General features: G+C 43.8%; 1 protein-coding gene and 1 long non-coding RNA gene across 26 annotated transcripts in view; one reads left to right on the top strand and one right to left on the bottom strand.

Annotated features, from left to right (window-relative positions):
- Positions 1 to 4,625: 4,625 nt before the first annotated feature.
- Positions 4,626 to 26,962, bottom strand: part of LOC118144843 (uncharacterized) — a 236,035-nt gene continuing 213,698 nt past the window's right edge. For 9 of the 25 annotated variants that reach the window (XR_013520983.1, XR_013520990.1, XR_013520977.1 and 6 more), the window contains 2 exons: positions 26,302 to 26,574; positions 15,493 to 18,053 (listed from right to left, as the gene is read on the bottom strand). This is a non-coding gene — a long non-coding RNA (uncharacterized LOC118144843). The other 16 variants (XR_013520979.1, XR_013520980.1, XR_013520995.1 and 13 more) reach the window with 11 other exon arrangements.
- The window catches only part of CYP19A1 (cytochrome P450 family 19 subfamily A member 1), a 95,716-nt gene continuing 81,121 nt past the window's right edge, over positions 12,368 to 26,962 (top strand). The window contains exon 1 of the mRNA XM_009005417.5: positions 12,368 to 12,488. The gene's annotated coding sequence lies outside the window, so the exon portion shown is untranslated. The remainder of the gene's footprint in view (positions 12,489 to 26,962) is intronic.

The following is a 26,962-nucleotide window of genomic DNA, read 5'->3' as shown; positions in this document are numbered from 1 at the left end:
CCCCTGCCTACTCTCTCTCTCTCTGCCCTATTTCTCACCATTCCACCCTTGTGCCTTATGTTCCTTCTACCAGCTTCCAGGAAGTACCTGCTCCCTCCCTGCTCCTTGCCTCTTCTCCCCTTCTCTGACTGACTGACTTTATTCTTTAAAACACACTTCTGGTGTCCCTTCTGGGAAGGCCTCCAGCCCCACCTCCCAGGGAGGGCTAGCTGCCCTGACTCTGCGTTCCCACTGTAATTGTATTTACCCATTCTGGTGTATATGTGGTCATTTCGCAATGGCCTGTCACTCTCTGTCTTGCTGCCAGGCTGTGCACTCCTTGGGGATACACCTTGCTCATCTAATACTTCCAGAACTTCATGCACTCCTGGCATGTGGTAGATGTTCAATACATTTTTGAATGACTGAATATGTGACAGAAGGCAGTGCCCTTACAATTTATTCCTGAGATCTCCCTTCCCGACCACTGGATTCACTCACTGAAGGGAAGTGATCAGTTTCCTACCAGCAGCACCCTCTGCCCACTGAGAGATGGTGCTCCACGGGGAAACTCTTCATCCCTGGTGGTATTTGAAGGGAGTTCTCCATACATGTTAACCTTGTAAAATTTCCCTCCATCATTGGCCCTGGCCTTGCTGACTTTCCCATTATATTTCTTTGCGGGTTGCCGGGGGCGGGGGGGGGGCACTACTAATGCCTTGTCTTCTGCTGTTTCACAAGAGGCCCCTGGCCTTAATGTCCAAATAGACATTGAAAATGGGTGGAAAGCCCAGGAACAATCAGCTCTCACAGGGTGACTTGTTGGTATCTCCTGCCCCTCTAGTTTGTCATTGCCTGGCTCCTGCTGAGTCTGGAGTGGGGTCCTATGTGCTGAAGCGGTAGCCTCCTGTTAGAGTGCTCCAGGTCATCTCAGCGTGGACCAACATCTGTTATGGCCAAGAGCCTGACATCCCAGAGTCAGTGATGAGAAGGGAAGAGGTAGGCCATGGTAAGAACATGGCTCAGACTCATATGGGAGTGTATTAGTCGGGTTCTTCAGAGAAACAGACCAATAGGATATATACAGAAAGAGATTTATTGTGAGGAATTGGCTCACACAATTATGTAGGCTAACAAATCCCAAGATCTGTAGGGTGAGTTGGCATGTAGGAGACCTACTAGAGTGTAGGTCCAGTCTGAGGACCAGCAGGCTCATGACCCAGGAAGAGCCAATGTTTCAGTTTGTATCTGAAGGCAGGAAGAAGCCAATGTCCTACCTTGAAGCCAGTCAGGCAGCAGCAATTCTCTTACTTGGGGGACAATAACCTTTTTGCTGTATTCAGGCCTTCAGCTGATCTTTTGAGGCCCACTTGCATTGGAAAGGGCAATCTGCTTTACTCTAACTCATTACATTTAAATGTGAATCACATCCAGAAACACCCTCCCCAACACACCCAGAAAAATATTTGACCAAATATCTGGGCACCCTAGAACCCAGTCAAATTGACACATGAAATTAACCATCACAGGGAGCAATAGGGTGATCAGGTCACTCTCAACTCCAGCTGTTGGAAGGCACACCTAACCTACACACACACACACACACACACACACCCCTGCCACTAACTCAGGATTCCCAGTGAGGGAGGTTCTACCCGTTAAGAGGTATCTTTGGAAATTAAGGGAGGCATTTGTTACTATCACAGTTTGTTACCACAATGAATGTGGGATGCTGCTGACATTTAGTGGACAGGAGTGGGGATGTCAGATGCTCTGCAGTGGTCAGGACCATCCACATCACAAGTGACTGCCCCTCATGACTTTCAAATGTCCCACTCGATGTTTATGTCCATGAAAACCTGTTAATGCTTAGTTAGATCTAGCATCCAACCCCATTTTATATAGAAACACAGAGGATTTTCTTTTTTTGCAGTTTTAACATACAGTGAATTTTTCAGGAATGCCGTCTAGAGTGAAGATGATGCATATTTGTTCAGGACTTTATGAAGACTGCTCACCATTTTGGAAAATCATGTTATGAATGGCAATGCTAATCACAGTGTTTGGGCCATCCTAACAACACATGTGATCTGTATGCATTTATAGCTATTGCATTCATGGTGACTCTATACATAGGTGCAGACATCTAACTACTCAATAGGTTTTCCAGTGCAGTCATGTACAAGTTTTTTCAGATACCGAAATGCTTATTTTTATTTTTTTTAATTGTACTTTAGGTTCTGGGGTACATGTGCAGATCATGCAAGATTGTTGCATAGGTACATACATGGCAAGGTGGTTTGCTGCCTTCATCCCCCCCATCACCTATATCTGGCATTTCTCCCCTTGTTAACCCTCTCTGCCCTCCCCACCCCCCACTCTCCCTCCCCTAGCCACCTCCAACTGACCACAGTATGTGATGCTCCCCTCCCTGTGTCCACGTGTTCTAATTGTTTAATCCTATGAGTGATAACATGCAGTGTTTGGTTTTCTGTTCTTGTGTCAGTTTGCTGAGAATAATGGTTTCCAGATTCATCCATGTCCCTATGAAGAACATGAACTCATCTTTTTTTATGGCTACATAGTATTCCATGGTGTATATGTGCCACATTTTCTTTATCGAGACTATCATTGATGGATATTTGGGTTGGTTCCAGGTCTTTGCTATTGTAAACAGTGCCACAATGAACATAGATGTACATGTGTCTCTATAATAGAACAATTTATAATTATTTGAGTATATACTCAATAATGGGATTGCTGGGTAAAATGGTATTTCTATTTCTAGGTCCTTGAGGAACTGCCACTCTGTCTTCCACAATGGTTGCACTAATTTGCACTCCCATCAACAGTGTAAAAGTGTTCCTATTTTTCCACATCCTCTCCAGCATCTATTGTCTCCAGATTTTTTATTGATCGCCATTCTAACTGGTGTGAAATGGTATCTCAATGTAGTTTTGATTTGCATTTCTCTAATGACCAGTGATGATAAACATTTTTTCATATGTTTGTTGGCCTCATAGATGTCTTCTTTTGAAAAGTGTCTGTTCATATCCTTTACCCACTTTTGAATTGGTTTGTTTGTTTTTCTCTTGTAAATCTGTTTTACTTCTTTGTAGTTTCTGGATATTAGCTTTTGTCAGATGGGTAGATTGCAAAATTTTTTTCCCATTCTGTTAGTTGCCATTTCATTCTAATGATTGCTTCCTTTGCTATACAGAGGCTCTGGAGTTTAATTGGATCCCATTTGTCTATTTTGCCTTTTTTTGCCATTGCTTTTGGTGTTTTAGCCATGAAGTCCTTGCCTATGCCTATGTCCTGAATGGTTTTGCCTAGGTTTTCTTCTAGGATTTTTATGGTGTTAGGTCTTATGTTTAGATCTTCAATCCATCTGGAGTTAATTTTAGTGTAAGGTGTCAGGAAGGGGTCCAGTTTCTGCTTTCTGCACATTGCTAGCCAGTTTTCCCAACACCATTTATTAAACAGGGAATCCTTTCCCCATTGCTTGTTTTTCTCAGATTTGTCAAAGATCAGATGATTGTAGATGTGTGGTGTTGCTTCTGAGGCCTTTGTTCTGTTTCATTGGTCTACATCTCTGTTTTGGTACCAGTACCATGATGTTTTGATTACTGTAGCCTTATAGTATAGTTTGAAGTCAGGCAGCAGGATAGCTCCAGCTTTGTTCTTTTTGCTTAGGATTGTTTTAGCTATGCAGGCTCTCTTTTGGTTACATAGGAAGTTTGAAGTGGTTTTTTCCAGTTATGTGAAGAAGGTCATAGGTAGCTTGATGGGTATAGCATTGAATCTATAAATTACTTTGGGCAGTATGGCCATTTTCATGATGTTGATTCTTCCTAGCCATGAGCATGGAATGTTTTTCCATCTGTTTGTGGCCTCTCTTATTTGGTTGAGCAGTGGTTTGTAGTTCTCCTTGAAGAGGTCCTTTATATCCCTTGTTAGTTGTATTCCTAGGTATTTTACTCTCTTTGTAGCAATTGTGAATGGGAGTTCACTTCTGATTTGGCTCTCTGTTTGTCTGTTATTGGTGTATAGGAATGCTTGTGATTTCGGCACATTGGTTTTGTATCCTGAGACTTTGCTGCAGTTATCAGTTTCAGGAGATTTTGGGCTGAGACAATGGGGTCTTCTAAATATACAATCATGTCATCTGCAAACAGAGATAATTTGGCTTCTTCTTTTCCTAATTGAATACCTTTATTTGTTTTTCTTGCCTGATTGCTCTGGCTAGAACTTCCAATGATATATTGAATGAGAGTGGTGAGAGAGGGCATCCTTGTCTTATGCCAGATTTCAAAGGGAATGCTTCCAGGTTTTTCCTGTTCAGTATGATGTTGGTTGTGGGTTTGTCATAAATAGCTTTTATTAATTTGTGATAGTTCCATTGATACCTAGTTTATTGAGGGTTTTTAGCATAAAGGGCTGTTGAATTTTGTCAAAGGCCTTTTCTGCATCTATTGAGATAATCACGAGGTTTTTGTCTTTCGTTCTGTTTATATGATGGATTACATTTATAGACTTGTGTATGGTGAACCAGCCTTGCATCCCTGGGATGAAGCCTACTTGATCATGATGAATAAGCTTATTGATTTGCTGTTGCATTCTGTTTGCCAGTATTTTATTGATAATTTTTGTGTTGATGTTCATCATGGATATTGGCCTGAAGTTTTCTTTTTTTGTTGCATCTCTGCCCAGTTTTGGTATTAGGATGATGTTGGTCTCATAAAATGAGCTGGGGAGGATTCCTTCTTTTTGGATTGTTTGGAATAGTTTCAGAAGGAATGGTACCAACTCCTCTTTGTATGTCTGGTAGAATTTGGCTGTAAACCTGTCTGGACCTGGGCTTTTTTTAGTTTGTAGGCTATTAATTTCTGCCTCAACTTCAGCCCTTGTTATTGGTCTATTCAGGGTTTCAACTTCTTCCTGGTTTAGTCTTGGAAGACTGTAAGTGTCCAGGGATTTATCCATTTCTTCCAGATTTACTGGTTTGTGTGCATAGAGTTGTCTATAGTAATCTCTGATGGTGGTTTGTCTTTCTGTGGAATCAGTGGTGATGTCCCCTTTATTGTTTTTTATTGCATCTACTGGATTCTTCTTTCTTTTCTTTTTTATTAGTCTGGCTAGTGGTCTATCTATTTTGTTGATGTTTTCAAAACACTAGCTCCTGGATTTGTTGATTTTTTGAAGGATTTTTTGTGTCTCTGTCTTTTTCAGTTCTGCTCTGATCTTAGTTATTTCTTGTCTTCTGCTAGCTTTTGAGTTTTTTGATCTCGCTCCTCTAACTCTTTCAATTTTGATGATAGGGTGTTGATTTTAGACCTTTCCTTCCTCCTCATGTGGGCATTTGTTGCTATGAATTTCCCTCTAGACACTGCTTTAAATGTGTCCCAGAGATTCTGGTATGTTGTGTCTTCATTCTCATTGGTTTCGAATAACATCTTTATTTCTGCCTTTATCTCATTGTTTATCCAGTCGACATTCAGGAGTCAGTTGTTCAGTTTCCATGAAGTTATGTGGTTCTGAGTGAGTTTCTTAATCCTGAGCTCTAATTTGATTGCCCTGTGGTCTGAGAGACTGTTATAATTTCCACTCTTTTGTATTTGCTGAGGAGTGACTTACTTCCAATTATGTGGTTGATTTTAGAGTAACTATGATGTGGTGCTGAGAAGAATGTATACTCTGTGGATCTGGGGTTGAGAGTTCTGTAAATGTCTATCAAGTTCACTTGGTCCAGATCTGCTTTCAAGTCCTGGATTTCCTTGTTGATTTTCTTTCTCGTTGGTCTATCTAATATTGACAGTGGAGTGTTAAAGTCTCCCACTATTATTGTGCAGGAGTCTAAGTTTCTTTGTATGTCATTAAGAACTTGCTTTATATATCTGGGTGCTCCTGTATTGGGTGCATATACATTTAGAATAGTTCACTCTTCTTGTTGTATTGATCCTTTTACCATTATGCAATGCCCTTCTTTGTCTCTTTTGATTTTTGTTGGTTTAATATCCATTTTATCAGAGACTAGGATTGCCACCCCTGCTTTTTTTTGCTTTCCATTTGCTTGATAAATCTTCTTCCATCCCTTTATTTTGAGTCTATGTGTGTCTTTGCATGTGAGATGGGCCTCCTGAATACAGCACACTGATGATTCTTGGCTTTTTATCCAATTTGCCAGTCTGCATCTTTTGATTGGGGCATTTAGTTCATTTACATTTAATGTTAATATCGTTATGTGTGAATTTGATCCTCCCATTTTATTACTGGTTTGTCCTTTGGTTGGTGTAATTTCTTTATTGCATCTTTGGTCTTTACCATTTGGTTCTTTTTTGCAGTGGCTGGTTCTGGCTTTTCCTTTCTGTGTTTAGTGCTTCCTTCAGGAGCTCTTGTGGGGCAGGTCTGGTAGTGACAAAATCTCTCAGCAATTGCTTGTCCATAAAGGATTTTATTTCTCCATCACTTATGAAGCTTAGTTTGGCTGGATATGAAATTCTGGGTTGAAAATTCTTTCTTTAAGGATGTTCAATATTGGCCCCCACTCTCTTCTGGCTTGTCGGGTTTCTGCCAAGAGATCTGCTGTGAGTCTGATGTGCTTCCCTTTGTGGGTGACATGATCTTTCTCTCTGGCTGCCCTTAGTATTTTTTCCTTTGTTTCAACCCTGGTGAATCTGATGATTATGTGCCTTGGGGTTGCTCTTCTAGAGGAGTATCGTTGCGGTGTTCTCTGTATTTCCTGTATTTGAATGTTGGCCTGCCTTGCTAGATTGGAGAAGTTCTCCTGGATAATATCCTGAAGAGTGTTTTCCAGCTTGGATTCATTCTCCCTGTCATCTTCTGGTACACCAATCAAGCATAGATTAGGTCTTTTCACATAATCCCATATTTCTTGAAGGCTTTGTTCATTTCTTTTCACTCTTTGTTCTGTTTTCTTGCCTTCTCATTTTATTTCATGGAGTTGATCTTCAATCTCTGATATCCTTTCTTCTGCTCGATCTATTCAGCTATTGAAACTTGTATATGCTTTTCGAAGTTCTTGTGCTGTGTTTTTCAGCTCCATCAAGTCATTTATGTTCTTCTCTAAGCTGGTTACTCTAGTTAGCATTTCTTCGAAGCTTTTTTCAAGGTTTTTAGTTTCTTTGCATTGGAATAGAACACGTTCCTTTAACTTAGAGAAGTTTGTTATTACCTACCTTCTGAAGCCTGCTTCTGTCAATTCATCAAATTCGTTCTCTGTCCTGCTTTGTTCCCTTGCTGGTGAGGAGTTGTGATCTCATGGTGGGGGAGAGATGTTCTGGTTTTTGATGGTTTCATTCTTTCACTGGTTTCTCCCCATCTCTTGGATTTAGATAGTTTTGATCTCAGGTAGCTGCTTAGGGAGGTGGCCTTTCCTTTGTCTGCCTTCAGAGGCGCTGCTGGGCTGCCACCAATTCAGTGGAGCTGCTGCATCTTTTATTTACTCAGGAAAATTAGGTGATTAGGTGGGCTTCTGCAATGGTGGCTTCCCTTCCCCGCACCGAGCTCGATCATTCCTGATTGCTACCAAACTGATGTTCTGAGTGCGAAACTCTGAGTAAGAGTATTTTAGCCTGCTGGGCTTTGCCCAGGTCGGGGGACCCATCTTGCCCTATGGGCTGTTTCCCTGTTTTCAGTTCCCCTTCTTTCTGGGGGTGGATGGCTCCATCCAGCCGGCTTTCTGGCTTTCAGATCAGCCAATGCTTCCACATAGAAGTATGCTGACAGCCCCCGCACTGGCTGAAGTTGCTGTTCTGCCCTGTTCAGGCAGCTAGCTGAAGCTTTTCAGCCCTGCAAAGACCTCCTGTTCTGTGGGTTGTAGAGGGCTTGGGTGGAGTGCTGTATCCGAACAGAGGTTCCAAAGCGGGAGATCCCCTGGTCCTCCAGTCGGTTACATGCACCTCTTGGGTGGGGCAGTGCCCCGCCTTGCCTCAACTTGCCCTATTTGGTTTATACCCACTGTCCAACCAGACCCGGAGAATTAGCCTGGTACCTCATTTGGAATTGTGGAGACCACTCAGTTTCTGCATCTCTCTCGCTGGGAACTGCTTTCCGGAACTGCCTCTTATTCAGCCATCTTGGGATCCTGAAATGCTTATTTTTCTATAAAATTGATTTTGTTTCTTGATTATAACACAGTGAGTGCATTACATTTTTTTGATATTATGAATTTGGGGAGGAAATTTTGTGTGTAGGTAGATATATTATCTATGGGTTTCATTTGAGCATAACAAAAGGAGAGTTACAAGTTACGTGTTGCTTGTTTGTTTGCATTTGTTTGGTTTTTTCCAAGATGGAGTCTTGTGTTATAAGAAGGCACACTGAGTCTGATGTGGCAGACAGCCACTATTCTAACTGAACTAGTGCCTGTGAAGAACATGCTTCTGTCTGTTGGGCTGAGCCCCAAGGGGCCTAGGGACACTGGATCCTGAAGACACTGGGTCCTTGATAACCTTCTTTTCCACTTTGAGGAAACTTCAGAGATTAAGTCCCCAAGCAACTGACTGATAAATCCTACTCCTCAGTGTCACTGGACTATTTCTCTGTTCTGCCAAGGAATGGAATAATAGAATCAAGAGGCTTCACACCTAGTTCCTCCCAGGAGCTTGTAGGCCCTGCCTCCTCCATGAAGGCCTCCCTGATCAGCTCCACATTGAGGAGCCTCTTTCTCCACTTCTCTGTTCTGCCCACACTTGTTGCAACTTAACTTTTTCTTCATGAATTCATTTCTTATGTTCTCAAAATGACTGTAAACTCCTTGAGGGAAGAAATGGATGTGTTCTATGTCCTAAGGCATTCATTAAGAATGTCAAATGGGCCAAGCATGGTGGCTCACATTTGTAATCCCAGCACTTTGGGAGGCCAAGGTGGGTGGATCACTTGAGGCCAGGAGTTTGAGAGCAGCCTGGGCAACGTGGTGAAACTCCACCTCTACTAAAAATGCAAAAATTAGCTGGGTGTGGTATGTGCCTATAGTCTCAGTTATTCAGGAGGCTGAGGCAGGAGAATTGCTTGAATCCCCCCAGAGGCAAAGGTTGCAGTTAGATGAGATCATGTCACCGTATGACAGAGCAGGATTCTGTCTCAAAGAAATAAAAAAAAAAAAAGTCAAACGAATTAGTAAATGGATGGATGAGTGAATGCATGCATGCATGATTTGGGGGGTGGGAACATTAGATGGCTCTACTAATTTAATCCCCTGTGTCTGTGGAAATCAAACACAGGAGACTGCTTTGTGCTTTCCACCAGCCAGCTCACCAGCTGAGCCCCTAATGGTGCCTTGGGCTTTACTTGGGAGTTTAATTAGCCCTGGCAGTCGATTCTGAAAGAAATGGAGAACAGTGATGAACACAAACAGGAGAGATCTGGGCAGTAACCAGCCTGGCATATGGCACCATGGATCACCCACTGGCTTTAGGACTGGACTAAGTCCTAAGTAACTGTACTTCTAAATGTTACTCATGTTTATTCTTTCAAGATGCTAGATGATTAAGACCTTTTCTTGACTGCCAGAAACCAAAATATGAGCTGCTTTTGGATGATTAGTGATATATGCAGAGTCCTTGAGGATGTAGTGGAGGTAGGGAAAACAGTTCTGGGTTAGGATTCAAGAGACTAAGCTTGATGCCTGACTTTCCCTGCAACTAGCTGTATGGCCCTGGGCAAGCAAGGTCATATTTCCAGGTTTAAAAGCCAATGGTTCAAAGAAATGCAGTAAACAATGATTCAAAGGAATTACACAGCAATGTGTTTATGGTAGATACATCATGAAGTTAAAGACATTTGCACTTTCAGGCATCTCACTGCCCTGGCTCCTTCCAAAGCCCTGTGTCTCATTTTGTTAGATGATATCACTGTCACAAACCTGGGTCTCATATTAAAGTTTCTTCCAGGTTTAAAATTCTATTGTTTCTGGAAAATGAACTTGAAAAAGAACATTTTCTGTTATACAACTCCATTGTACTCCATAACTTGTAATTTTTTAGTTTCAAGGACACCACTATGTCATATATACATTGTTCCTTTCTTTAGATACTTAGCATGATTTTGGACAAATCTGATAAAGAAAATTGAAAGTCCAGATCACTGGAATTTACTAGTAATGCTTAAAGTTGAGCCACATTCTAAACTGTGTAGTTGAAAATTCTACAGCAAGAATTCTTTAACTATAAGGTCTATGTTGGGTTATTATGAGTTTTGTTCTGGTCTCATTTTCATTGTTCAAGAATTCTGGACATCTGATGCTGCCCATGCAATTCTCTTCTTTTTCTTTTTCTAGAAGAGCTTTGCCTCTGGCCACTTGGAAGCTGGGCCTTGGGAGGTCCAGGGGTAAACTAACTATGCATTGAGGTGACAGTGCTCATTAAGACAAATCTTTACTCTGTGGCAATCTGGTTTGGACATCTACCCTAATTAAACTGGGAAAATTTGGGGAGGACTCAGGAATGATCTCAATTATAGACACTTCTGACTTATAATGATTCAACTTATGATGTTTCAGTTTTACGATGGTGTGAAGTTCACTTTTAGTAGAAACTGTACTTTGAGTACCCATACAATTATTACAATTATTCTGTTTCTCACTTTCAATACAATGTTCAATAAATTACATGAGCTAATCAATACCATATTATAAAACGGGCTTTATGTTAAATGATTTTCCCAATTGCAGGCTAATGTAAGTGTTCTGAGAACATTTAGGGCAGGCTGCACTAAGCTATGATGTTTGGTAGGTTAGGTAGACTCAGTGCACTTTCAACTTACAATATTTCCAACATACACTGGGTATATCGGGTTGTAGCACCATGGTAAGTCAAGGAGCATCTGTACTTGCGGGATAACTACAAGGCTCAATCCCCATGGTTAGTGTCATACTCGGCTAGCCCAAGAGGCTAGAGCAAGCAAAGTGGATGGCAGGGGAGGCGAGTATCTCTGGGCTGCAAGTCCTTACAAAGGGATCTTTTTTCCCAGGCTTCTCAGTCCTCACAACCCATACACCCTGCCAGCAAAGAACACCCACAGGACATTTGTCTTCAGCTTGCTGTTCAGAACCACTATAAGGGCTTTGCCCTGTAACAGTTTGGTTTGGACATTTACCCTAGGCAAACGGGGAATTTTTTTGAGATAGGGTCTCTTGCTTGTTACTCAAGCGGGCCTCAGCCTCCTGGGCTCAAGCAATACTCTGGCCTCCCAAGCAGCTAACCGTGTGCCCTAAACTTGGAAAGTTTATCTGGTTCATGAATTCTCTTAATTATTTTGTTTTTCTTGTAACTGGTATTTTGTTCCCTTTTGTGAGGAGGGGAAAGGAAGTATTTTCTTTAACTTATCTGGCTTTGTCATTTTCATCAAAAATGAGGTTACAGATCTACTTCTGACTTTAGTTTGTAACAAACCCCAGAATTTTGTTATTGTTTTGCCTCTGACTTTTGTTTCCCCAACATAGAATCACTTCCATCTCAGAATTATAACCCCTAGGGTCCCTAGACCTGATAGTAAAAATTCAAGATCAGTGGACAGCTTAAAGGATTTCCAGTTAACATTTACTCTACCTTCTGAAATTTGCATCTCCCATTGCTTTTTTTCACTTAATTTTAATTTCTATGTGTTTGTTGGTTAGCTGGATTTAAATAGACATTTCATTTTTAACCAGTTTTAAAGTTATTTTTTATTTTTGGCTCATAATTACGTTTTAGTTTATATTATTTTATTGCCATTTTATTCTTAACCAGCCAGGAGCTGGCCTGGATTAGAAGAACTGGGTTCTAACCCACCCTGATTGATCTATTACATTGTTACATAGGGTGCTTTACTTAATTCCCCAGACTGGGGCTCAATCAATGTGATGGCCCCTCTTTTAACCATGGTCTAGTAGCCTATAAATTGGCTTTGTTTTTTCATTCTTATTTCTATGTTAGCATCTTAACAAAAATTCCTAAACTTATTTAGGAACAAATTGTTATTATATGAGGCTAATGGTAATTAGAAATAACTAGAATAATTCCCAAGAAGTTATGATTTATAAAATATTAATTTTTGGCAATGACCAGAAATGTCTACCTTTAAATAAATACCTGTGTCTACTCTTTTTGGGGCTGGCGGGGTGCCTTCTGACTGGCCTCCACATGTGGGAATCCATTCCAAGTGCTGCTTGATTGTAATATTGGACCAAGCCCGTCGTCACACTGCCCAGTCTTTGGGTGGGGGAAGCTGAGAGATTCTGTGAATATTGTTAGAAGGGACATGTTTTTTGATAGGTTAAAAAAAAAAAGCAGCAGCAGCAAGGTCCACAGGTCCCCTGATTTTAGCCATGACGTAGAAAAGCTCCACACAGACCCTCCTCCCTTCCGCTCTGGCACAGAGTCCCGTTGTCCTTTCAAAGGCGGTGTCAGAAACCCTGTGGTGAAATTCAGCCTGTGGATTCCAGAAATTTGGAGTGTTCTTGGGGGGAAAAATCCACATACACAAAGCAACATTTGGAGATCCCTGTGGTGAGTTGGGAGGTGGGGAGGGCACGCAGTGTGGGAAGGTTGGAGGGGAAAGCGCTGGTGCACATCCTCCCTCTTCTTGCCAGGGCTCTGAGTGTCAGGGCCGAGATGGAGATGACACCCCGGCAGAGGAGGAGGCAGGGTGCTGGGGGCAGGGCATGGACTTTGAGGTCTGTGCTGAGCTTTACAATTCGCAAGCTCTTTCACGTTATCTTGTGAGTCCATGGCTCCATAGCCATTTTAGTCACAGACATTGACTTTCACAGTGGCTAAATAAATTTCCCAAGACCACATGGTTGGGGGAAAAAAAAAAAAAGAGTAGAGGCACACCCAAATCCAAAAATTTTGTGCTGGAAGGCTTTCATGCCATAAAACGTTTCCACCTCTGTTTATCACTTATGCCATAAGTTCTACTACTCTAATTTCTTTGGAAGCTTAATTGATTTTTTTTCTCCTCCCTAAGACATATGCACTTAAATTCTTTAGGAAGTATTATGCCTGAGTGTGGCTAACTCCCTACCTAAGAGCAGCTTCCATAAGAAGGAGCTTCTCAGCAGGCAAGGAGAGAGAGGGCTGGAGAAAGGCCAGGCATGGTGAGCAATTGTGGACCACCCAAGGGCCTGGACTCTCAGAGTGGTGATAACATGGTGGTAGGGGTTTGGGGAGATGTCCAGAAACAGCAGCCCTGGAGGCCACTGCAAGGGAAAACAGGAAAAAGGCAATGGGTCAATTTCCTTCTTTGAACCAAGCCAACTAATGCCTGTCCAGGCCCCTTCATGTAGCTCCAGAATTCATTTGGTGCAGAATTCAGAACACTGAATTCCTTGGAGCCATTATTGAGGCTTGAAAGTTTGGAAGCTCTGTGTTAGCGGCATTTAGGGACAGTTCAGCCAGAAGTGGATGTTCCCTACAGACACAAAATTCTAGAAACTGCATTGTTTCCTAATGGGATCACTGGTTATGGACTCATGGAGATGAAAAAGTCTCCACAGTGGGAGAGAAACTGAGAGGTCCTGCATCCAGCTGGTGAGACCCAGTGCAGTAGGGACTGGCCCAACGCCACCTGGTGAGTTAGGTTGTTACAATCAAATGCACTTGCAAAATCCTAATGGGGAAGCAGGGGGTGGAGGTGATACAAGGATGGAAAACATTTTGTCAAGCATCAGATTATGACAAAGGCTCTTCCTAAAAGTTAAGAATAGGATGACTGAAAGGGGCCTATGACATATTTTATATATTTGGTGGTGGCACTGGCATTTGAGTATTTCTAGTTTGCTTTTATTATCTGGATGATGAACAGTAACAACAGCAGCAGCAGCAACAAACTCTTACATAAAATTCATCTCTAAATGCCAAAGCAGTTTGTTTCTCTAAATATAGCACACAAAAATAGAGAGGCTTTACATAAAGTAACTTGCTACTAATTATCACTTGTGCTTCCCAGTCAGGTAAGGGCTGCACAGTTCAGATGAAAGCCTCCACTGGCTGCTTGTTCTCTGCTCAGCTCTCGGCCACAGACACCTGCCCTGCCTTGAGATTAGGACACCTTCCTCTGACAAGGGCAGAGATCTCCAAACTCACTGACAGTTCCTTTCCATGCACAGGGAGGCAGAAGGGGCTTGCAGGTTTCCACTCAGCCTATTTCAGGTCTGGCCTAAGCAGCCCCTTTGCCTGTGGAGCCAGGTCTGACCCATGGCCTATGGTGGGAAGGCCACGCCAGATGCAGATATGGGATGGGAGCTGTGGCTCCATCTTCTCATTCTCTTGCAGAAGAGGATGTGTATGGTGCTCCTTGACTTAGCAGCTGCACTCAGGAATTTTATTTATCATGGTTTTTTTCCTAAACAGAATTTCTGTCTATTTAGTTCACAGGATGTTGATGGATTTCCCTTCCTTTTGGGTTCCTTTCCACTCAATGAGGGTCCAGGCCTTCCCCCTTCCCAGCATAGTCTGTCCTGCCTGGACACTCTTTCATGGGCCTCTGGGGCCAGAGGATGAGTCCCTAATGCTGTCTATCGGCTATATTCATGTCCAATTCAGTACACAGTCATTGAAGAGCCACCCTGGGAGGATCCACCTAAAAGAGCAGCTTGCATACGTGCAGGGCTACATGGGGTTCAAAGGCCTTTCATGGTCATTAACTGCTTATTTGTCCTAGAAGTATGCCTAAGCCCAAAGTCTTGCTATATAATATGAAGACAAGATTTTCACGAGATTCCTGTAACCAATGAAGAAGCAAGCATTCAGTAATCATGTGGATCTAATGGTTTAAGTGTCACTTATGGGTGACAGGTGATGGGTTATGAGGATTAGATAAGAGCTGTTTGTAAGAATGTCTACGAGGTACAGTGACAGGCTCTGGTCAGATATTTTGATCACTCTACAGTGCCTGAAAGTGTTGTAAGAATTGTATGTGCATCTGTATCTAACAGAATCTGCTTATATCTTCAGAAAACTTTGTCATAAATTTAAATTACTCAAAGTGTCTGATCTTCAGATACTTTAAATAGTGCATTTGAGAATGGGAATGCTGATTACAGTGTTTATAAGGAAATAGATAATATTCCATTAATAACTATGAAAATCTGCTAAAGCTTAGACTAAGCTGAATATATGTAGTTATAATAAAATTGGGTGAACACATTCCAACTTCAGCCTGATTAAGGGAAAGGGTGTAGGGGTGAGACAGGTGGAGCTCGAAAAGGAATACTGAGAGTTTGGCCAATGGGAAGGGAGGCTGTGCCAGACAGGAATGTGTGGGCTGGTGACAACTGAGGGCAAAGTTCTGGACCTCTCAGAGTTGGGCAATGAATACAGAGGGGCTGAGGTTCATCTGTTGCCTTCAGCTCTGCAGGCTACATCTCAGGGTGTTTCCTGTGAAAGTTCCAAAAGAAAGCTGTATGGTCTACTTGGGGAAATCTGTGGTTCATGCTGGAATGCTAGACATACCACATTATTGCAAAGATGCACTGAATGACCGACAAAATGAAACTCAACTTTCCAAATGCTGGTAATGAGAGAAGATTCAGTTCTAATGACCAGTTGTTTCCCAAAAGAATGTCAGCTCGATTCATAATGAATGCATTCTAACCATGACAGCCAATCAGGACACAAAAAATACCCCCAATCCCAGGAAACAGCTCTCTGGAATCTGTGAGCTCTAGAACCTAGATTGAAGAAACTCTGACACCCCTGCCCCATGATCAGCCAAAAGTAAGAGTTCCAGGAAGACTGAGGCCACAGAAGGCAGGGGCCTGCCCCCTCTCCAGGAGGTCCCAGACCCATGTGGGGTCATGGGCAGGGCATGAGTGATGTGATTGCTGGAGGGAAACTGGCTCCTGGCTCCAGGTAGAACGTAACCAGCCGGAGCCTCATAGGAGGTCCCTGGCCAGGTCAGCCCATCAAACCAGGTAAGTCCTTGGGAGTCTGAACAGGGACAGGAGACTGTTACATGCTTTGGTGAGGATCAGGAAGACATTAGAATGTGGTGCTAGGAACTTACCTTTGGAGTTGAACAAACATGGCTTTGTATCCACTTTGCTATCGACTGAGTGGCTTTGAGTAGGTGGCTTCATTTCTTAGATCTTCAGTTTCTTCATCTTCACTTGTAAAATGTTTTTAAAAAATATTTTAGGCTGCTGAGGGCAGTAAATTAGATCATGTACCTAAAGCACCCAGCACTGTGACAGACTCATTGGTACTTATTACATAGTGGGATAGCACCCTGGCTATTATGGCCTTGTGAAGGGGAGCTACACGGGAGGCCCAGCAGGGAGCTCTGAGTTAAAGATAGGTCCAGATCCTAGACTTCTGGCAACCCCCAAAGCCCCCCTCTTGAACATGATGGGGTGTGATGAGGGTGGGTCAAAGTGTGAAACCTCTATTCTTACTCCGTCTGCCTCAGATTCTCTCAAAGAGCACAGAATTGAAGGATCAGGAGAATTGAGATGGGCTCTGCCACTCCCTGGCTGGGTGACCCTGGACAAGTCCTTCAACCTATTGAGGCCTGGGCTTCTCCATTTGTACATTGGAACAAGGTTATCTGCTCTGTCTGTCACAAGATGGACTCCAGCCTCATTAGCCTGGCATTCAAGAACCTTCCATCATACTCCCTCACCACATCTCCCATGAGTCCTCTTCATGCCACACCAAACTCTTCTGGGCACTTCTTTCGCCCCTAGACAGAATGTTCTTGCCCAAGTCTCTGTATATCTAAAGCCCATATTCTCTGGCATCCCCTGCAGCACCTAGCACAGGGTCTTCCATAAAGCAGATCACTGCTTTCTCAGTTAGGATTAGGTTTGATTACATGGAACAAGAAAACAAAAATAATAGTTGTTTAGCAAGTTAGAAGTGATTTTTCTCTTATGCCAAAGAAGTGCAAAGGGAGGATTGCCCAGGACTGGGAAGGTGGCTCCTTGTGCTGGGGACCCATGATCCCTCTGTCTTGCCGCACCAGCACTCTTGGCACCTTATCTCATAGTCCCATATGGCTGCCTGGGTTTCAGATGTCTTATTCTCATTCAGCCAGCAGAGAATGAAGAGCGCTAAGCATGTATTCTCTTCCTTGAGGGAGGCTTCCTAAATGACACTTCTGCTTATAGCTTTTTGGCTAGAACTTAGTCACATGGTCATTATCTAGCTGCAAAAGAGGCTGGGAATGTAGTTTTTAACTGGGCATAGTGCCGGCCCTTCTTTCCTTCTTTTTTTGACAGGGATCTCCCTGTGTTGCCCAGGCTGCTATCCAACCCCTAGGCTCAAGCAGTCTACACGCTTTGGCCTTCCAAAGAGTTGGGATTTCAGCCTGAGCCTCCATGCCTGGCCATATTGCCATTTCTAATAAGATTGATAGGGGAGAGTAGGAGAATGGATATTGGCAACCTCTCTGCCACAGTTACTGAAAGAACAAAAAATATAAAAACTCACTATGAAGTTTAAAGCCCTATCTGATATATGAGATGATTATTACAAAACACTTAACTCATTTTAGATGAGTTAATTGTCCTGATTTTTAGGCTAAAAACAGCCCTATTCTTCTTGACCTCTAGTGGAAATATGGTGACATGTTTTTAGTTTTTTGCAGAGGCAAGGTCTCACTATGTTGCTCATGCTGGTCTTGAACTCCTGGTTCAAGTAATCCTCCTGTCTCAGCCTCCCAAAGTGCTCAGATTCCAGACATGCATGAGCCACCACTCCCAGCCAACATATTTTTTTTTCATAAAATGATAACTCAGAGTTGTAAGTGAAGATAAATTGTTGGTCCTTCCCTTTACCTTGCCATATTTTACTACTGAGGGAACTGAATGCCAGTGAGGCTAAGTGATGTGCCCATGACGGCATAGCTGAATGGTGAAGAAGTCAGAATGGAATGTGAGTTTCTGGACTCCATCAGGGCTTCTTCCTCCATGAGCAGTCCATTCAGGTTCTGCTGTCACCTGGAGGCCCTGAATTCTGTGCATCTCCTAACCCTGCATGAGGGCCCTGCTCCTCCAGCACCCCTGGAGGCAGATCCAGGTCTCCTTATTGTCAGCCACATTCTTGCCAGCACGTAGTTCAGAAACCTTCCATCTGAAGAGAGGGAAACATAAGAAATAGAGGGGCATGCTATTAAACTAATGAGGCCTTTTTGCTAAGAGCAAACAATCTCTTCCTTTCCTTGGCACCCAGAATCTGCAGGGCCCTGAATTAGGCACTGAAGGGAGATCCAGGGAAGCATGAGGAATGGTCACTGCCCTTGAGGGTCTGGATGTATAGGTTCATTCTACTTTTCAATCATTAATTCAAGAATTATTTCTTGAGCCTCTACTAGTGGCCGGCACTGGGCCTGGCACTGGGTTTAGAGCAAGAATCATGGCACTGGTATACAACAGTAAACTGCAGATATGGTTCTTGCTCTAAAATTGCTTATAGTCTAATGGGGGACAGAGGCAAGTAAACAGGCAACTACCAAATGGAATGAAGATTGCAATGATGGGGAGGGGGCGGGGTACTCTGGGTATAGACTGGGGTAGGGGGGCAAGGCTGAGTGGATGAGACATCATTGCAGTAGATACCCAAAGACTGAGTACGGGTAAGCTAAGCATGCACCATGAGGGGTGTGGTGGGTGGGATGGAAGCGTATTCCAGGTGGAAAGAATGTGCAGGAGCACACATAACCCTCTGACCAAACTGCGGGCAGGCCTGAGGGATGGTGGTGGTGAAGGTGGGGAATGCTGAGGAACACAACCAAAAAGGTAGGCTGGGGCCAGTAACTGAAGGACTTTGAAAGGCCTGTTGGAGAGTTTCTGTGTTATCTCAAATGAGATAACCGGCTTGAAGCAGATTTGTATGTTAAAGTCCTCTGGCCTCAGGGTTAGACAGCGGATGAAAGCAAGCAGGACCAGATTCAGAGAGGTCAGTAAGGAGCTGTTACTCCCAAAGAGCTGATGGTGGCTGGAACCAGGAGAGAGCCGCAAGAGATGCAGAGAGGTTGAGGAATTTGAGAGATCTTTAAATGGCACAACCAACAGGTTTGGTGCCTGGGCCAGAAGTAGAAAATGAGGAAGATGGAGGAAACCAATAATTATGAAGATACAAAGTCAGAGGTTAACAAACAAAAGCAATAGCCATTCTCCAGGAAGAAAATAGTGGCACGACCATGTGTTTTGAGCAAGGAACAATTGCTGTGGGCTAGAGAGAGTTTGAAGGACTTCCTAGAAGAGCTGGGATTGGAGCTGGGTGTTAGATATGGGTAGGATTTTGGTGGGTAGAGAGGACATTCCAGGCTAAACAATGATGCAAGTTAAAGTTCTGAGGCAGAACAGCGTGTAATCTGTTTAGCATGGTTTGGTCATGGTGTTCTTGGGAGACTCCCAAAGAGCTGATTCTCCAGGGGGTGCTACTAAAACTCTTATTGAAAGGAAGGACTGCAGAGATGAATCTCCTCACTCTCCCAGAATGGTACAGAGCTCTTCATGGACCCCTGGGCTACCTGTGTAGGAACCTCAAGGGGTCTGTGGACCACTAGACAGCCCAGCATACCTGAAACCTCACAGATACTGGCTTCCACCATGACAAAGATGAAAAATCCCTCTTTCCCAGAATCAGTACTTTTATTCTCATAGGCCTCCTGCTGTGCCCCACTCCCCATGTTGAGAGCTGCTGTCCCAGGTGTTGCTTCACTACATCTAGGCTCCTGTGGAGCCCTGCCTGCCAGGACACACTGGTAAGCAAGGCCTGCAAAGCCATCAGGGAGACTACATGAATCCAAGGCGGTGGAAAACTTAGGTTTGGATATTCTCTCTTCTCCTTCCTGGCTGTATGACCCTAGAATAATTACTCAACCTCTCAAAACTGAGATTCAGAGAGATTGAGTAATTATTCTAGGGTTACGCAGCCAGGAAGGAGCAAAGGGAGTATCCAAACCTGAGTCTGTCTGACAGCAAAGCCTGTTTTCTCCATCTCTCCAGGTACCTAAGCCAGGTGAGGGTTTAACTTCCTTTCTTGAATGAAGGTTCCAATTCCTAGGTAGGAAAGCACAGTGAGTAGGGAAATATTTACATGGAGGCCACACACCCCAGCCATTTCCCAACCCGCTCTTGTGTGATCCTTTTGAGGGTTTTTTTTTGTTTTGTTTTTGTTTTTTTTTTGTAGAGTCTCACTCTGTCACCCAGGCTGCAGTGGTGTGATCTCAGCTCACTGCAACCTCCACCTCCTGGGTTCAAGTGATTCTCCTGCCTCACCTTCCTGAGTAGCTAGGATTATAGGTGCGCACTACCATGCCCAAATAATTTGTATTTTTGGTAGAGACGGTTTCACCATGTTGGCCAGGCTGGTTTTGAACTCCTGACCTCAAGTGATCCCCCTGGCTCAGCCTCCCAAAGTGCTGGGATTACAGACATGAGCCACTGCGCCTGGCCTGGAGTCTTTTATAGATGGGAAAACCAAGGTCTGAACACTAGCGAGGGCTCCCCATGCCATCATGCTACCTCTCTATTTTCTCAGCCCCTTCTGCAGGCCCCATGCCATAAGAACATGACTCCTAAGGTTCAGGCCTATGGCCCCAGTTTAGGTGGTGCCTCCACTCTGCTCCCTTACACCCCAGCCTACTATTTGAAGGCCAAGACTACTCAGCTTTGATTCAGGTTGAATGAGTCATGAAGGGTAAAACAAAGAAGAGAATAAAACAAAGAAGATCTACTTCCTTGTGGATGAAATGAACCCACCCACCTTTTGACTTCTTTTTGTTCTGGAATGATGGCAGCATGCCGTCACTCATCACACTCACAGCATGCTATGAATCATCTCACTCACAGAGACTACTTTGTATTTTTTCTTGAAAATGAAGAGACAATACACCAATAAATTAACTGAAAATGGCTCGTGAAGGGAGGGAAGAATGACCTCCAGCACATCAGGGCAGACAGAGTCAGGGCCACAAGAAGGTGCAAGAGTGGGAGGGAACCACAATGCCTTGGCAGAGAGGAGAGCAAGTGGGAGCCAAGCCACAAAGCTCTTCAAGGGCAATCCATGGTGAAACCTGAAGGAGTCCTGTCCATCCCCAAGTCTGCTTGAGTTAAAGTCCTGCCCTGCACCTTCACAAGCAGCTGTGGGGAAGGGAGGAAAGATATTTTCAAAAGAGCCATCATGGGTGGGGTGCGGGAATGAAAAACTCGCTTTGTCTAACACAGAGAGCCTCTCCAAGCCAAGCTGTCTGCTTCCGGGCAAATAAGGGAATGGAAGTGGGACAGAAGACTCTTGGAGCCAGCTATCAGCGTTTCTGTCTGGAGGAATGAGCTGAGAAGGTCTGAATCTTCTCCAGCCTGTTCTGCAAATGTGGGATAATTGCACAATGGCTGGCGCTCACGGCGTGGCTCCGGCATTATCCAGGACTCTGGTTCTTGGTGATGGGAAAGAGGACAAAATTGGAAGCCAGAGGAGCTAGGGCTGGATGGTCTGGAGGAAAACATCCACTTCTCTCAGACTGTTTCCTCTGAGGAAACAGATGATTGCTTCCACCTACCTTAGAGGTTGGGAGGATGAAATGAGGTAATGCTTGTGGAGCTGTTCTGTAAACTGTAAAATGCTATGCAAATGCTGCTTGTTAACATGTTTACAGATGTGGGTGAGTTAACATAGTCTGACAGACTGGACCTCAAACTCATAGTCCAAGGCAATAGGGGCATTATGTTCCGTGCCTTAGCCTCCGGAAAACATGATGAAATTGGAAATGCATTTATTGAAAATGAAAAGTTCTCTACAGAGCTTCCTGTCCTTTCCAGTGAATTCCAGGCTTCCCATGGTGCTTTCAGGGCTCCCCCAGAAGGTGCTGGGGAAAGCTGACCCAGCTTTCTGCTTGCTATGAAACTCCATTTTTGGTTCTGCTCTGTGACCATCTCCACTTCAGTCACTTGCACCGTTATGAGGACTGAAAAGACTCTTGGCAGAAAAGTAGTTTTTTGTTTCATAGCATTAGAGTTTGATATATAAAATTATTTTTGAACAGAAGAAGTGTGCAGAGGAGTTCATAAAGGGTGGTATTTTAGAGCTGAAAGGGACTTGGAAGACTGTCTAGTTCAACCCTGTGATTTTTTCAGGTGAGGAACTGAGGCCCAGGCAGAAAGACTGGTTTTCTCCAGATCTCACACATGAGACAGTGAGCCAGGGTTAAAATCCCCAGGGGTCTGACTCCGATTCCTGTGCTCCTTCCCTTACCCAGGGTCAAAAGCTCAGATGCTTTCAGAGTCCAGATAAGTGACGGGGAGGGCACTGGTGGGTAGGAAGGTAGGGAGTTGCGGGATGTTCGGTTCTGTTTATGTTTATCCTGTTAGAGGTTTAATGAGCTACTTGAATCTTAAATTTATGTCAGTCATCAAATCTGGGAAGTTTTCAGCCATTGTTTTTTCAATTTTTTTTCTATACTAATCTCTTTCTCCTTGCCTTTAAGGACTCCAATGACTTGAATGTTAGACCATTTGGTATTGTCCCACAGATCCCTGAGGCTCTATTCATTATTTTTCAAGCACTTTTTTATCTTTCAGATTAGATAATTTCTGTTGATCTACCTTCTAGTCTACTGACACTACCTCTATCATTTGCATTCTGGTATTGGGCCCATCCAGTGAATTTATTTTAGATACTGTGTTTTTCAGTTGTAATATTTCCACTTGGTTCTTGTTTTTATAGAATTTCTCTTGCTTGACTGAGAACTTCTGTTTTTCCATTCATTGTAAGAGCATTCACCTTTATGTCACACAGGATGATTATAATAGATTCTTTAAAGCATTCTTTTCTAATTCCAACATTGTCTTATCTTTTCCCTTAACAACTCCTCATGTTTTCCTGGTTCTTATCACGCTGGGTAGTTTTCAACTGTATCCTGGACATTTCATATGGTATATTATGAGACTCTGGTCCTGTTAAAATCATGAAGCATGTTGAGTCTTGTGTTTTGGCAGGCAATCCACCCCATTAAGTTCAACAGCAAGTTCTGTCTCACCTTCTGGAGGCAGTGGTTTCAATGTCAGTTCAGCTTCCAAAGCCTTTGTTTTGCTGTTTGGGTACCACACAGGCACATCTTGCCGGTGAGCTCAGGACTTGTGTTGGCTCCTACATGGAATCCCTTTCTCCCTCTCTTTCCTCTGAGAGATTTCCCTCTTGCAGGAAAAGGACCAGCTTCATTTCCTGGTCGCCTGGCTAGAAGGATGAATTGCTCTCAGCACTGAAGTGGCTGATGATGCCACAGAGTTTCATGCCACTTGGCCAGACCTTAGAGCAAAGTGCAAGAGGAAAAAAGTGAGGACTCACCTGATACTCTTGACTTAACAGGGGCCCCTTTTCTGAACTTCTCTACCCAGAGGGACAGGTTTTCTCTTGAGATTTTAGTGCTCAAGCTGCTGCCAAGGTGGCGGTGGTGCAGTTTGGGGGCTGCATCTGACCGTGGGGCAGAGCTGAGAGAAAAAAAAACAACGATTTTCCCCCCACTTTCTGTCTTGCAGGGGCCCCCTTTCCAGATTATCCAGGAAGATGGGCCATTTCTTGGGGTTGTTGATGTCTATGACAGGACATGGAGGTTTCAGGATTCAGTTCACTCTTGGGTCAAAGCCAGGAGGAAACAAATTCCAGGAAATTCACCATCTCCATGTTGGTCATTCATCGAATTTTGACTTCTCCTCACAATCTAGCTACTTTTAGAGGACATTTCAGAGACCTAAGTTAACTGCTTTTTGGTATTTTGTTAAGAGTCTTTGGTTGTAATCAATGAGGGAGGTAGTGTGCAATGCATTCCTTTCTCTTGGTTGGAACTAGAAGTTGAGCAAAGCACTTGGAATTCATCTTTTTTGGTTAGTGCTGCCCCAGGAATTTCATGGACAGAATCCCAAAATAGAACCTGTATTTGGGAATCCCATATTCCCTGGGCCAGTGGTGGCAGGTCCGAGGAGTCCATGGCTTCAAGTTTTCTACCTTATTTGGGTAGACACTTGAAACAATGCTCATTCAACAAAGATGTATTGGGTGCCACCATATGCTATGTCCTGGAGATACAAAAATGACTAAGACATGGTGCCCACCCTCAAGGAGCTCATAGGTGAGTGAAGTAAAGGGATTTGGAGTAAAAATTTAGGATCTAAGCTTGAAAGCTTCTTTCCCAAGGCATTCTGTGGTCCCAGAACCACAGCACATTGTCAGAGAGCATTTCCTAGCCTGATTCCTAGCCTGATTATGGAGTTTTGCCTTTCTAGAAACGTCTATCATTGCTTCTCTCCTCTGAGAGGAACCAACAGCAAAGCACTGTATATTCAAAAACAGCCTGTAAACTGCTCCTTTTGTTTTGTGAACTCTACAAATACCTAGATTACCTGTCAGTAATAGTCTTCTTGCCTATTAAACATACACTTAAGAGAACACAGTCTGGTTTGGGGCTGGAGAGCTCAAAAGGGAAGTGTAGACAATGGAGAGTGTTCAGTTTAGTAGATGGCATCTGATATTTAAAAATAAGGAGTGGGAGAGTTGGGGGCCATCTGGCAAGGAGATAATCCTTCATAAAGCAGATTAACCTTACCTTTGTCTTAGTTCACACTACTGTAACAAATTACCGTAGACAGGGTAGCTTAACCTACAAACATTTATTTCTCATAGTTCTGGAGGCTAGAAATCTGAGATCAGGGTGCTAGCAGGGGCAGGTTCTGGCAAGGGTCTCTGCCAACTTTTGTTATATTCTCACATAGTGGACAGAGAGCTTAAAAAGCTGCCTGGTACCTCTTCTTATAGAGGCACCAATCCAATTCATGAGGGCTCCACCCTCATGACCTAATCACCTCAAAAGGCCCCACCACCTTATACCATCACATTGGGGATTCAATTCCAACATGTGAATTTTGGGGGAACACAAACATTCAGTTCATAACACTCCCCAGTCCACCTGTGCTGCCTTTTATCTTTGAAAGTACTTACTTTCTCTTTCTGAATTGATGTAATGCCAGAGCATTGGATCTGGGAAATGAGGTAGAAGGTGAGAGGGACAAATTGGGGTTCAGCCATTTAGCTAGCATAAGTAGGTGCCATGTGCCAGCAAGGGCACCCTGTGCATGAGTTAGCTTACCACACTCACAACAATCAGCAGGCCTGTGTGATAAGTGCTATGTTTCCTATACGGTAGATGAGGAGACCAAGACTCAGAAGTGACGTGATTTTCTTCAGGTATTAGCTGGCAAATTGTAGACTAGAATCCAGGTTTTGGCCAGATGTGGTGGCTCACGCCTGTAATCCCAGCACTTTGGGAGGCTGAGGCAGGTGGATCATGAAGTCAGGAGTTTCAGACCATCCTGGCCAACATGGTGAAACCCCATCTTTTAAAATAATAATAATAATATAGAATCCAGGTTTCATGAGTGTGGGTTTTGTTGATCTAGTTTACCTACTGCGCCAGCCTGAAAGACTTTGGGGTCCGAATGTGTACCTTTTCATACCACTAGAGCCCCAGCAGTCTTCTAAGTGACACATGAGCCATACTGGGGAGGAGTTTGGGGAAAGGAGACCTTACCATTGACACCAGAGTCTTGGGAGCTCATGAGAGAAGAAGATGCCAGCTGGGAAGCCAGATCCCAGGTTCTCCAGACCTATATCTCCTCGGAGCATAATTCAATCAAGTGCTTATTCTCCTCTTTAAAAAAACTAAAATGATGCAGAAACTAAACCAAGGAAGAAAACACAAGGGAAGGCCGGGATTGTTTTCCAGGACATTTTCCTCTGACCAGGAGGGTTAAGCTGGGGACAGAGGACTGATGAGGCTCCATCAGAGGCAGCCCAAGGGAGAAAAGTCATCTCTTCTATCGCCACCTGTCCTTAGTACTGGCTCTGACCCAAGGAGAGCAGGGGGCATTGACATGGGAGGCTTCTCTCCTTCCTGAGTGGTCGGTGAGGGGCAGCTTCTCCTCCTACTCCAGGAGGGTTGAGGGAACCTGCATGTTGCATTCCAGAGCAGTCAGGGCTTCTCCTTGCCAGTCTCCTGCCTTCCCTTTCTGGCTCCTTTCCTCCCATCTTCTCATTTCCTCTTTCTCATTTAATAGCAGGGAAAACTAGCAAATGAACCTCGATGGAGCCTGACAATGAGCTCTGAAGAAACAAAGTGCCACATTTAATTTTATACACATATTATCTGCATTTGGTTTTGAGACAATCATAACCTTATTACCACTTTCTCCATTCTTCTCTGCTAGCTGAGTTTCATGAGACATAAGACATAGGCCATGCCCTCACAATTCTATACTCAGGCATCTTCCAGAATCACACATTCCTTAATGCAGTGAAGAATTGATGCTCATGAGTGACATCCTACCTTGAAAGGAAGAGACATGGCCACACATGATGGCTCACGCTTGTGATCCCAGCACTTTGGGAGGCCGAGGCAGATGGATCACTTGAGATCAGGAGTTCGAGGCCAGTCTGGTCAATATGGTGAAACCTCTAATACAAAAATTAGCCAGGCATGGTGGTGGGCTCCTGTAATCCCAGCTGCTTGGGAGACTGAGGCAGGAGAATCACTTGAACCTGGGAGGCAGAGGTTGCAGTGAGCTGAGATTGCCTCAGCCTGGGCGACAAGAGTGAAACTCTGTCTCAAAAAAAAAAAAAAAAAAAAAAGAGAGAGAGAGACAGTCACCTGGGGGATAGTAAATGTTCTATTTAGAAATGCATTTCTAGGCCAGGGATGGTGGCTCAAGCCTGTAATTCCAGCACTTTGGGAGGCCAAGGCGGGTGGATCATGAGGTCAGGAGTTCAAGACCAGCCTGACCAACATGAAACCCCGTCTCTACTAAAAATACAAAAATTATCCAGGTGTGGTGGTGTGTTCCTGTAATCCCAGCTACTCAGGAGGCTGAGGCAGGAGAATCACTTGAACCCGGGAGGTGGAGGTTGTAGTGAGCCGAGATCGTGTCACTGCCCTCCAGCCTGGGCAACAGAACGAGACTCTGTCTAAAAAAAAGAAAGAAAGAAAGAAA

Source organism: Callithrix jacchus, chromosome 8, assembly GCF_049354715.1.
Source record: "Callithrix jacchus isolate 240 chromosome 8, calJac240_pri, whole genome shotgun sequence".
Classification (NCBI taxonomy): domain Eukaryota; kingdom Metazoa; phylum Chordata; class Mammalia; order Primates; family Cebidae; genus Callithrix; species Callithrix jacchus.
Note: the sequence above shows the minus strand (reverse complement) of the source record. Positions and strands in the feature narration are given on the sequence as shown.